The following is a 12,180-nucleotide window of genomic DNA, read 5'->3' on the forward strand; positions in this document are numbered from 1 at the left end:
AAAGAAGCTTTGATGTTAGGATCCCTTTATGAAACAAGGAACTTGGCAGTGATTTCTCAAAGAAAGGTATTAGTATGAAGTCCAACACATTAGCTAAAATCAAGTATCTGATACTATGGGTGTTTCATTAGACAACTGAATGTGATTTACAAAGATAGGTAGCCAACTCCCACCTATTCAAAGGGGCCTGTTTTGAGTCCCCACAATTACTAAAGGAAGTGTTTTTCCATAGTGATTTTTAGGGATGTCACATTTTCACAGAGAAATTGTTCTTTGTTGGAGCCTCAGAAGTAAAATCATCTTTCACTGACCATGAAATGGAAACTTCTTAAAAGTTTCACATGGCAGGAACGAATTGGAAACAAATTTTCACTCAGTAAAAAGAACAGGAGTACTTGTGGCACCTTAGAGACTAACAAATTTATTTGAGCATAAGCTTTCGTGGGCTACAGCCCACTTCTTCGGATGCATAGAATGGAACATATATTGAGGAGATATATATACACATACAGAGAGCATGAAAAGGTGGGAGTTGTCTTATCAACTCTGAGAGGCCAATTAAGTAAGAGAAAAAAACTTTTGAAGTGATGATCAAGATAGCCCAGTACAGACAGTTTGATAACAAGCGTGAGAATACTTACAAGTGTAGTGAAAAAACATTGTTAAACAACTACTTTCCAAAAGGAAAGATGTTTATGTGATGCATTGTTCATGAAAGGTTGACAAATTTCCCTGGAGGATGTGACAACTATGACAGAGTCATCAATTCAACTTAGGGGACCTGATTAACCGCTGCATTACTCCAGTTGTATCTGGTGTAACTTTCATAGAGTTACACTGGTATAAAACTGGGGTTGTAAGCAAGAGCCAAAGTACGTAGATGTCAGATGCATTCATAAGAAAGGATTGAATATCTTGTTTTTTAGCTAATCAAGACACAATAGAAAAGGTGAAGGCCATCCAACAATCAAGTTAATTATTTTCTACTGAAAATGAGAATGTGGTTGAAGTGAAAAGCATTACATCAGCATATAAGTTTTATCAAAATGGTTTTAAGTAGAGCTGGTCAGAATCTTTCCATCAGAGATTTTTTCAATGGAAAATGCAGTTTTCGATTTTGCCAACATTTTTCTATTTTCCACTGTGAAAACTGAAACAAATAATTTTGTTGCAAGTTGGTTTGACCCAAATTGAAATATTTTGGTTTGCTGAAGTGAAGTATTTCATTCGGAGTCAGTTCAACATTAAACTCCACCTACCTATACTGACCCATGGCAGCTGTAGTTCAGGTGCCTCCCTCTCTCCCTTATGGTTCAGGCTCCTGGCTAGGCTATGATGCACCACAGCTTCCTCTCTGATCAAGATACATGATGCATCATGGGAGTAACATGCCTGTGACTGCATTCTGGGAGATGTAGTCCAGCCAGGTACCATATAATACAATTTTTACTTGAAGGCTTCTCTGGCATTGTTTGAACTACACAACAGGAGACATTTTTTTTCTAAGCCAGAAGAAAAATTGTTCTGTTACTGAGGGATCCAAAATATTTGTCTGGGAAAGACAGGTACCTGTTAAAGAACTTTCTATTCCAGTACTATACTGAATTATGGCCTAATTCAGGCTTCAGAGGAATCTCAGTAGAGTAAGGATATGTCTACCTAAAAGTGCTACAGCTTTGCTATTGTCGAGATGTACTGTAAACACATGCTACAGTGATGGAATGTTTTTTTCTGTTGCTGTAGTAAATCCACCCACCTGAGAGGCAGTAGCAGCAGGCAGTAGTATGGGTATATGTATAGTACGGGTCTTAGTTCAGTGTAATTATGTCTCTCAGGGGTGTGAATTTTTCACATCCCTGAATGATATAGCTAAATTGACCTAAATTTTAGGTGTAGATCAGACCTAAGTGAGAGCAGCTCCAAGCCCACAGTAGGTGAATTACAAAGCCTGCTTAGGCTAAACCTCCATTATCCTTTTCCCTAAGTCAACATGTTCTATGTTGCTGCATCAACTGTCTTTTGTATGGTGTGTGTATGAGCCAGTTAAAATAAATCTGACACCTGTATGTACATGGAAGAACATCTGCATAAGCCTTTCTTGAGTTATCCAATCCCAGTCTTCCAGGACCCCAATCTTTTCTGTAATCTTTGTATGCTTTACCAGTCATGTGAAGAATGCAGGGCCAGTGCAACCATTTAGGCGACCTAGGCGGTCACCTAGGGCACTGGGATTTGGAGGGCGCCATTTTCTTCAGCAGCGACCGCAGCGGCCAAATCTTCGGCCACCCCGGTCGCCGCTGGCATTTAGGCGGAGGGAGCTGGGGCACGGGGAGGGCTGCCTGCAGCAAGTAAGAGGGGGGCGGCATGCAGGGGAACTCCCCACCCCAGCTCACCTCTGCCCTGCCTCCTCCCCGAGGAGGCCATGGCTGCTTCACTTCTCCCGCCTCCCAGGCTTGCGGCGCCTAAGGTGCTCGTGCTCGTGCTCGTGCGTGGAGCAGGGGTGAGCTGGGGTGGGAGGGGTGCCTCAGGGCAAAGGGGGGGAGCTGCTGCAGGGGCAGGAGTGAGTGCTTCAGGGCAGGGGTGTCGGGGGGGGCGCAAGGTGGAAGTTTCGCCTAGGATGCGAAACATCCTTGCACCGGCCCTGGAAGAATGCATTCTCTCTCCTTCCTAGCTGCCAATTCTTGCCCTGCAATGAGCTGCAGATTGAACTAGCGTCACCTGTGCTTCTATGTTGCCTGGCCTTGGGCAGTGCTCTCTTGCTTAAGGAAAAATGGTAAAGGATACAGACTAGAAATTATGAAAAATGGTGCGCAGGAACTCTAGAAAAATACTCAATTACTGTGTTGCTCTGCACATCTGTCTAGGAAATTAAAGACTTAGATATCTGCTATAAAATCCAATCATTTCAGGAATATAGAGCAGTAGAAATGGGTGAATAAAAAAATATTACTTGATATTGCCTCTGTTTGCAAACTGACTGCAAGCAGCTGCAATATGCTTGAATTAATTTGTTCAAAATTATTCATCAAATAATTAATGACAAATAAGTGGCCAGATTATCAGTTGGTTTAAATTGCTGTAGCTCCACTGACTCTTGATTTATGGTGGCTGAAAGTATAGCCTCTGAGCTGTAGCTCATTTGTAAGCTGTTTATGTGTATTCAATATCTTAAATTCAAGCTTGATTTGATACATAGGCCACATAGTATGTATCTGTTCCCTAACTGGATGAGTAGCTCTTAGAATAAGGCTTATGGTGTGAAAATTTTAAACACACACGCGTGTGTGTAAGTGAGATCAAGGCTGTTACAATACCCTTTTCTCTGGCCATTCTTGTTCCTGGCTAGATTGCTAAGGATATTTTTTCACTCTGCCTGTGACTACAACTGCTAGAGAAGGTCCACTCTGACCTTAAGTAACTGACGTATCCATCAAACAACTGACACATTAAAATAGCGTAGGACTATTTGAATGAGCTAGCTGACATTTATTTGAGAGCTGATCCAAGCCTATGACAAACTGACAGAAAATACAGCTGACCATTTGACAAGACAGCCAGAATCTATGGTCATAGTTGGTGTAAATACCATTACAAAATGTAATTAGTATTAGATACATATTCAGCTAACTTGTATAACATTCATTTGCATAATTGATCACACTGGCCCCATCCAAACGCCTGTCTAATTGCAAAAATTGCTTCCAACTCCCATGTGTGGTGTAGGGGTGGCATAGGGATGGGTAATTAGTGCTCTTGGAGACATTGTGCCTGAGTCAGCTGCTTCTTTCAAATGTATTTTCTCATACGAAGGGTCCCTGACATTTGCCATTCCTATTACTGTCCTATAGTAGTAGTTTGTTGGAAGCAATATTGTCTGTCACTCACTGACACAATAGTACTCCTGGAAAGAGCAAATCCAAGAAGAAAGGTGAAGTATGCAAGAGAGGACACTGTCCATGCGGAGGAGCATGGATGTCTGCTGATGTCCATGTCAGGTGTCTGATATCACTGTAGATAAAAGGCTGCAGTGTTAACCACTAGTTAATTAGCTCATTGGATAATAATTAGATAATAGTCTTTTCACCCTACCTCACAAGGTAACAGATAGCTGAGTGGAGCATGAATACTTGATGTTTTCTGTAATGTACAATGATGTAATGTTGCTGGATAGGAAACTCTTATTCTGGATGCAGTAATGTGAACTATTAAAAAGTCTAGTTTCAAAGCTAAGGGTAAGGAAACAGTGGAAAGAAATTCCACTCCCAGCATGATATTTGGAAGTTAATGCACATGTGAATAGCAATGTCACCATGCAATGGCTATCAATATGCTTACATTTCTCTCTGCAGGCTGTAGTTTCTGATTACTATGCAAAAAAGAAACTTCAGAGTGTATGCAATTAAAGGTGCTGCAGTCAGAGATGTTCTAGAGAAAAAAAGTTCTACTAGAAAGTAGTAATCTTTTAACAAAACATGTTAAGGAAAAAGAGGCTTTTCTGAACAAAGGTCAATCCATAGTTTGCATTTATATAGTGTTTTTCTTTCTAAAGGATTCCCAAAGGCTTTTCAAACATCAGTGGAGTATTTGTGACTTAATCATGACTTGTGGCTCTAGTCATCATGACCCAGTGAGCTGTAATCTTTCACCTCATCGCTTCTTGCACCACTGAATCCTAGTTTTCATCCGTGGAAATCTGGGCCACTTCTTAGATGCAGAACAGTGCTGAGCTTAATGAGAATGAGTTCTCTGGTCAGAATTCTGTTTAAAACTATCTAATAGTAACAGATTTCTTAGAAAATAATCAATAGTTAGTCACACACACTCCAGATTAGAGTGGAAGGATGTCTGAGAAAATAGCCAGATGTGTGCTTTAGATCCAGGTCACAGTCAGAAGTGCCAGAACTCTATGGGCTAATCATACAACCCACATTTATTAACATGAAAAATAAGTGTCACTTTAACAAAAGTAGAACACACTCTTCGACACGTGCTACCATTGAATGTAACTTTATTTTAAAGGATTAATGCATCCATGTAACACTAGTCAATTGCAAGCAAACACTCTGCTGCGTGGAAGGCTAAAGATCACCATGTGTGTAAGCAACAGACAGGTGATCTTAACACAAAGATAAAGTACCTGATGGTAAAGTAAGAGCAGTGGTAAGAAGAAAGGAAGACAGAGGGAAATTGGAAAAAAAGTGGATAAATAGTAGTACATTGGTACAGGGGTGGAGAAGAGGGTATGTGACATATATATGTAATTGTGATATCAAAGGGCCAGATGACATGTTTTGCAAGGTGGAGGGGAAGTGAGAGAATTCATCTAAGGTCTTTCTTGAGGGGAGTAATCTTCTCCTGGGAGTGTTGGGAATCTCCTGTTTTCTTTCACTTAGTGTAAAACAGCATAGCTTCACTGACGACAATGGAAGTACACTGATTTACACGAGCTGAGGATCTGGTCCAGAGTATCTTGGTCTTTCCTGGGATGTAGGAGACTTCTTTTTAAAGGGTCATTATTATTAAGGCTTCTTCTATAAGATAGTCTGGAATTAAGGTAATCATCATCTAGACTTAGTAGGCATAAATTGGCCAAAGGATATAATGTGAAAATCTAAGGAAGGTAGAAGGCGGAGGGGACTGGTAATGGGTGACTGTTTACCCTGTAGTTCACTCATCTGAAGCATATCTAGCAGCTCATGCGACATTAGTTAGTGAGTTCAGTTGTGCACCCAGGTGCAGGAGTGCACACTATAAAATCCTTCATCACTACTGCATAACTGGCCTCCTCGGTGGAAACTTTAAACTGAGATTGGCTGAATAAGCGTGGAGACTGAACTCTATCTGATCTATATTATGACCTATTGACTTAAAGCATGATGATTAAACTGAACTATTATTACAGTGAACAGTTATCATGTTCCTTGACAAAACAAGTGAACAGATCTTATAATTTCTCTGTCTGTCTGTCTGTCTCTCTCTCTCTCTCACACACACACACACACACACACACCCCTATGTTAAAAAGAACATTCCTAAGTTTGCAAAGTCAAGCACTCAGATGTTAGGAAATGCCAGAATTAAGTTTGCCTGTACAACCTTAATTCAGCCCTCTTGTCTATATGCATTATGATACAATCTTTAATTAGGTGATCACATACTATTTTTCCAACAGGACCCTTTCTCATTCCTGCTCTGGGAATGAATCAGGGTTGTGTAGTGAAGGAGGTTTGTCTATAGGACCACAGCTTCATTTGTTGCAGAAGCTGAAATGTATGTAGTGTATAAAGGTGTGCTCGATTAGGTCTTGCTCTGTACCTCCCTGTCTTCACTCCACCATCCAAAATTCCCAGGGATGGCTGCCATGATACTCCAATGCAAAATTTTGAATCTGCCAAATTTTGAAGCCCTGGTAGTCAGAGCTAGAAGTAGCTTCACAAGCTGAAGAAAGAATTTGGGCCCTCAAAATGTACAAATGTCAAACTAAGTGAAACAAGTTAGTGATTTCCAGCCCCCAGTGATTTCATTCAGCCCTGCTAGTAGGAAACCTAGTTCCCCTTTTTACAGGCCATTGAGAATTGACAGTACTGATGAGTCACGTTCAGCTAATGTGGGAAAGGAAAACCTCAACTCTTTAAGGAGCTGTATTTCCTTTAGAGCTAGTTTGGGAAATTTTCCATCTGTGCTTTTGGACAGGAACTGTGGTATGTGCAAAATGGGAACTTTCTGCAGGATTTTTCCCCAATTATTTTCCATTGAGAAAATCTAAAGAGAAAACATAATATATGTATCTGCCTGAGCCACAAGTGTGCCTTCCTGGGAATTTCATGGACATGGTGTATCACAGGATATGCAGTCTGGCCAGGGAGCCTACCTCATAGGGACGAATTCAGGCAGGACAAAGTACAATGCTCATCAAGGCTAAAATGGATTCAGATTAATGTCAAATCATCTTGTTGTTTTGATCAAAAATATCAGAGTTACACCTTTCGACGCTTACCATCAATTTTTTGGAGGGGAATGTTTTGTTCCCCAAAATATTGATATTTTTGACTCCTTTTGAGACAAACAAATATCAAAATGCCCTGTAGGTCAAAATCAATATTCTGATCAGCTTTAATTTCCTTATTACTACGGTCATGGTCTAATACTATGTTCTACGATAGTGCTGGTGCATTGGTTTTTTAGGGGATTTCTCTTGAGTACTGTAGAATGATTGTTGTTGGGCTCTGAGTTTTTCATGTTGTTGACCAATACTGAAGTGACAAAGATACATTCATGATCTCCTCTGTCTTTTCGGGCTTATCTACACTACAGAGACCATGCCGTCAAAGCCCTCTAGTGGAGAAGCAGTGGGGTAGTTCGGCTGGCACAGCTACACCATCTCCCCAAATTACATTAGCTATGCTAACAAAAGTTATTTTCTGTCAGTATAGTTTCATCTAAACCAGAGCTTTGCTAGCGTAGCTGTGTCATCTAGAGGGTGTGATTTTTTTTCACACTCCTATCCAATATAGCTACTTTGTAGCATAGACCAAGCCTTAGAGAACTCACCAAATGGCACCTCTGCCCCACCAATACATACCATTAAGTAAAGGTCCACACAAATAAGAACAGACTGACATCAGAGCTATTGTTGCAATATATGCGCTCCCTGAGTAGTTGCTATGACAACAGTGGAAATAATGATAATAATCTTGCATTTACATAAATGCTTTCATCCCAAAATAATTCAGTGTTTTTCAAACTTGGCAAAATATAACAACTATAGACAGAAATCATTTTATCCAATACATTAATGCTGTCACCCATATTGACGAAGAGAGCTCTGAGTTTATTTGAGGACAGATAAAAAGTTTCACCAATATCTGTAGGGGAAATGATTTACTCAGGTTATAGATCAAACCTCTAGTTTCAATTTTTAACCCAAGGAAAGGAGTACCAAGCAATGGCTGCAGCAGAGTTTCAGAAATTGATTAAATTATTGGATGCGCACTCTTACATTACTGTATTCAAAATACCCATCGATATGTGAATGAGCACATGGAGGTGATAGAAAAGGCTTCTGAAGCAGAACCAGAGACAGTCAATATGTTCTAGATGGCACAAACTGAACCATTGCCTGTGGCAAATGCCATAGTAACAGAGCAAAACAAAGAATAAGCCAGTGCTACTGAAGTGTCTGACGTGATGACTGGATGGACATAAGCACACAAGCAACTATTTCCACCTTTCTTTCCTCAGAGAGAACAATTAAGTATATAGCAGGGTGGCACAATCTAACCATTCTCTGTGGCTTTAAATGGTTTGAGAATTTGTTAGATTCAGTCACTGACTCAAGTTTTCCCCCCAGCATGAGTGTAAAAGCCCTCTGAAATGCTATCTAATGGAGGGATTGACCGCTCTGTATTTATGTCCTAGCGAAATCTCTTCCTTTATCCTCCGGAATATACCTTATAAAAGAGTTTTCATCTGTATACCATTACCCACCAGGCAAGATACTGTGATCCACCTTGTTTTTCTCTGAGATGCATTTTCATATACTTTCTAAAAAGTGCATCAGAGTTATGCTTAAAATGCCACTCCCCATAAATACACGATATTTTGATACCCTTTTTTTCCAGCACCTTATTCAACTGCATGTGCCATCAGATGCCTGTCAAATGTGCCTCATCACAATGCTTACATTCCCCTGATTGTTGTACAGTCTAAGCAGTCAGCCCAGATATGACATGCAGGAAATAACAGCTTGCCACCTACTCAAGGTAGAGTCACCTTGGGGGATGTGCACTACCTTTATTTTTGTGACTCCAAAATGCTGTTCAGTGTACATAAACCTATTATAGTTTTCATTACAACCAGCAAGCTGCTATTTGGTTTCATGTACACACTTGTCTAAAATGGAAATACTGTAGATATAAATCCTAATTTTATTTGTCTTTAGGGTAAAATTACGGCACAAAAAGGGGCTGGTGGACCAAGTGATTTGGAATTATGCTTCTCTAGACATCTTTTAGATATTATAATTGATACTACTTATTTTCCAATAGGGTTTATAAATTTGACCCCATGAGTTCCCCAAGTGCAAAGCATTTTAGACACTACTTTTCTGTGTTTATTTGTAATAATTATTAATTACTGTTGCAGTTCCCCTATTTTGAGGCTTTAAGTGGATTTCATTGGATATGTGTTGGCCCTCTGCACATGGGGGGCAAAATTTCACCTTATTAAAAAGGTATGAAAGCTAGTCCTTAATACTTGAAAATCTGGGGACTTAAGGGTAATCTATAGCTTGCATATATAAATATTATAGCAGTGACCAGTTCAGACTGAAGTGTTGACAGGTGAAAATTCATTCTTTCCTTGACTAGCTGGTTTGTGATATAATGATTGTTTCTTTCACAAGTTTCTTTTAATACAAAAGTACGTATAAAAACTAAATACTGACACTGTTGTTATATTGATTTTTCAGCTATGCTGTAGGACATAAGCAGAATAGGGAAGAAAAATACCATGTGTATATAGTAGGGACTGCAGAGTTATGAACTGAGTCGGTCAGCCACACACCTCATTTGAAACCGGAAGTATGCAATCAGACAGCTATCAGAGACACAAAAAATACACCCCAAAATACCAAATACAGTTACAGTACTGTGTTAAACATGCTTCTTTCATTTAAATTAAGATGGTTAAAAGCAGCATTTTTCTTCTGCATAGTAAAGTTTCAAAGCTGTATTAAGTCAGTGTTCAGTTCTAAACTTATGAAAGAACAACCATGTTTTGTTCAGAGTTACGAACAACCTCCATTCCCGAGGTGTTCGTAACTCTGAGGTTTTTACTGTACATATTAAATATGTGGTGGTTTTACATTCTAGGTGTTTACATAAGAAATAAATTACCAAGGGTATTATGCCGTCTTTTGAAAGGTTACAGGTTTCAGAGGGGTAGCCATGTTAGTCTGTATCAGCAAAAACAATGAGGAGTCCTTGTGGTACCTTAGAGACTAACACATTTATTTGTTAATAAATGTGTTAGTCTCTAAGGTGCCACAAGGACTCCTCTTTTTTGAGAGAGAGAGAGGTTAGTGTTCAAACTAAGCAAGCAGAGAAGTTACTAGTTTCTGTTAGGACTCCATCAGGACTCTTTTAATAAGAAAGATGCTGCATGAGTTCAATCGCAAGGGACATATTGGTCCCCATCTGGTGGTGTATGTACGGCATGCATGCATGAAGGGGAGGGCAAGGGGGAGACGGTGCCGGCTGATGGTAGGGATTAGGAAGGCAAATAGTGCAGTTAAAACTGTAAACAAAAAATCCGTTTGTCTCATAATTCTAACCTCTTATGTGGTGGTGTATTTGGGAGATCGATGGGGGTGCTTTATGCAACATCATTCCTTTCATGTCAATCCAACTGGACATTACTACCAGGGAAAAACTGGATGAAGCTCATGACTTGCATCTAAACTCTCTCCTTCCCTTCATCAAAAGCCCCTCAGAGGGGGCTACAATTTAGATGAGGCTAAGCAGCCAATGGCAGTACGAAATTCCATGTTTCCAAAAGGGTATGTGGGGACCAGAAGTTGCCCTGGACATTCCCTTGTTAGCATGTATTGAAGATTCCTTCCAGGGAGCAAAGCAGAGATCTCCTCAGTTCTTGGATTGCTATGGATTTTTAAAGGGCCATTCCCCTCCACATTGCTACAAACCCTCTCTAATTCGCAGTTTCTAAAACCATTCATAACTCGCAGAGATTTTTTATTATTACGGCTGGCTGAAAGTTTTCAGAATGTTGATGACTCTTTTGTGTGCTGTGAATATGATAAACTTTGAATGGAAATCGGGCAGATATTTTTGCCATATAATATTTGTGACTCTTTAAACCAGCTGTACATTCTTCAGGAAAATCCCACCGAACCAGCGGCATATGCCTGATTCAAAAAATATAAGGCATATGATCTTGATATGTTTGGGAACACAATCACTCTAAAAATCCACAAACATACTGAGGCAACACTGAATTTTTTAAACAGGCCCATTTTATTTATACTTGAACACAAAGGATAGTATACAAGTATAACATTTCGTAGGTCATTTGGGTTAGGGGTTTGATTTTTTTGTTTTGCCCTTTTACAAAACAAATGAAATAGGGAAATAACCACAGTGTGCACAATGGAGTCCAAATTACCATTGTTTTTCTAACTACACACTGACTGTGGATGGTTTATAAAATTTGTATTTATCTTTTATTGTGCACCTATGGCCCAAGGCTGATGATATCTTAATAAAACATGTGCATTAACTATCGACAATATTCAAGGCCAAGCTACTTGTACACACTGCTACCATGATTTCAATGCTCCATTACCTGTGCTAGCTTGAATTAAAAGATTAGCTCAGGTATGCCTACTGAAGACGCCATCATAACCGGTGGCTAGACACAGCCATAGGCATCACAAGATGCATCTGGGACAACTGTGTATACCTTCTGGAGTAGCTGTATCAGCCACATTCTTCCAGGCTCCGTAGTGTTCATACCACGTGAGTCTACAACAAGTGACCCTATGCCAAGTCACATGTCTTGTGGCTGCATTGTAGGTGAAATATTTTCAATAGGCATCATTGGTGTTAAACCTCTAATAGATAATTTGTAATCTTGTGTTATACGCTCCACTTTATCCAGAACCATTAGTACAACTCACTCCGCTCCAAATAATCTGGATAAACCTGTCAATTCATCCATTTGTGGCAGGATGGCAAGGAGCCGATGTGACTAAGTTTGTTATTCTTTCTTTTAACAAAAAATATATATTCTTCCATATGTGAATAGGAGTTTCCATTGTGTCCTTACAATTTGTTCAGAACTACTGTCCTATAGATATAGTCTTAACACCTCCACTGTCTGTGCTGAAATAATTGAGTTCACACAGAATACTTAAATCATTTAGGGGAATGGGAATTCTACTGCCCCAAAAAAAAAAAAGTACACCAAATGGCCCAGCATAAGTTATATGGATTAATTGCCATGTGGCAGCTGCTCAGTCCCAAGGAGTGCAACTACAGAGCCCATTTAGGCATGTATTCATATTTGCTGACAACCTTTGCATTATTCTACCATTTCCTGTATTTAAAATATCAATTCCTAGCCACCACACAACTTCTGGCAAGGACTTCCATTTTTACAGTT

This window comes from Mauremys mutica, chromosome 1, assembly GCF_020497125.1.
Source record: "Mauremys mutica isolate MM-2020 ecotype Southern chromosome 1, ASM2049712v1, whole genome shotgun sequence".
Classification (NCBI taxonomy): Eukaryota; Metazoa; Chordata; order Testudines; family Geoemydidae; genus Mauremys; species Mauremys mutica.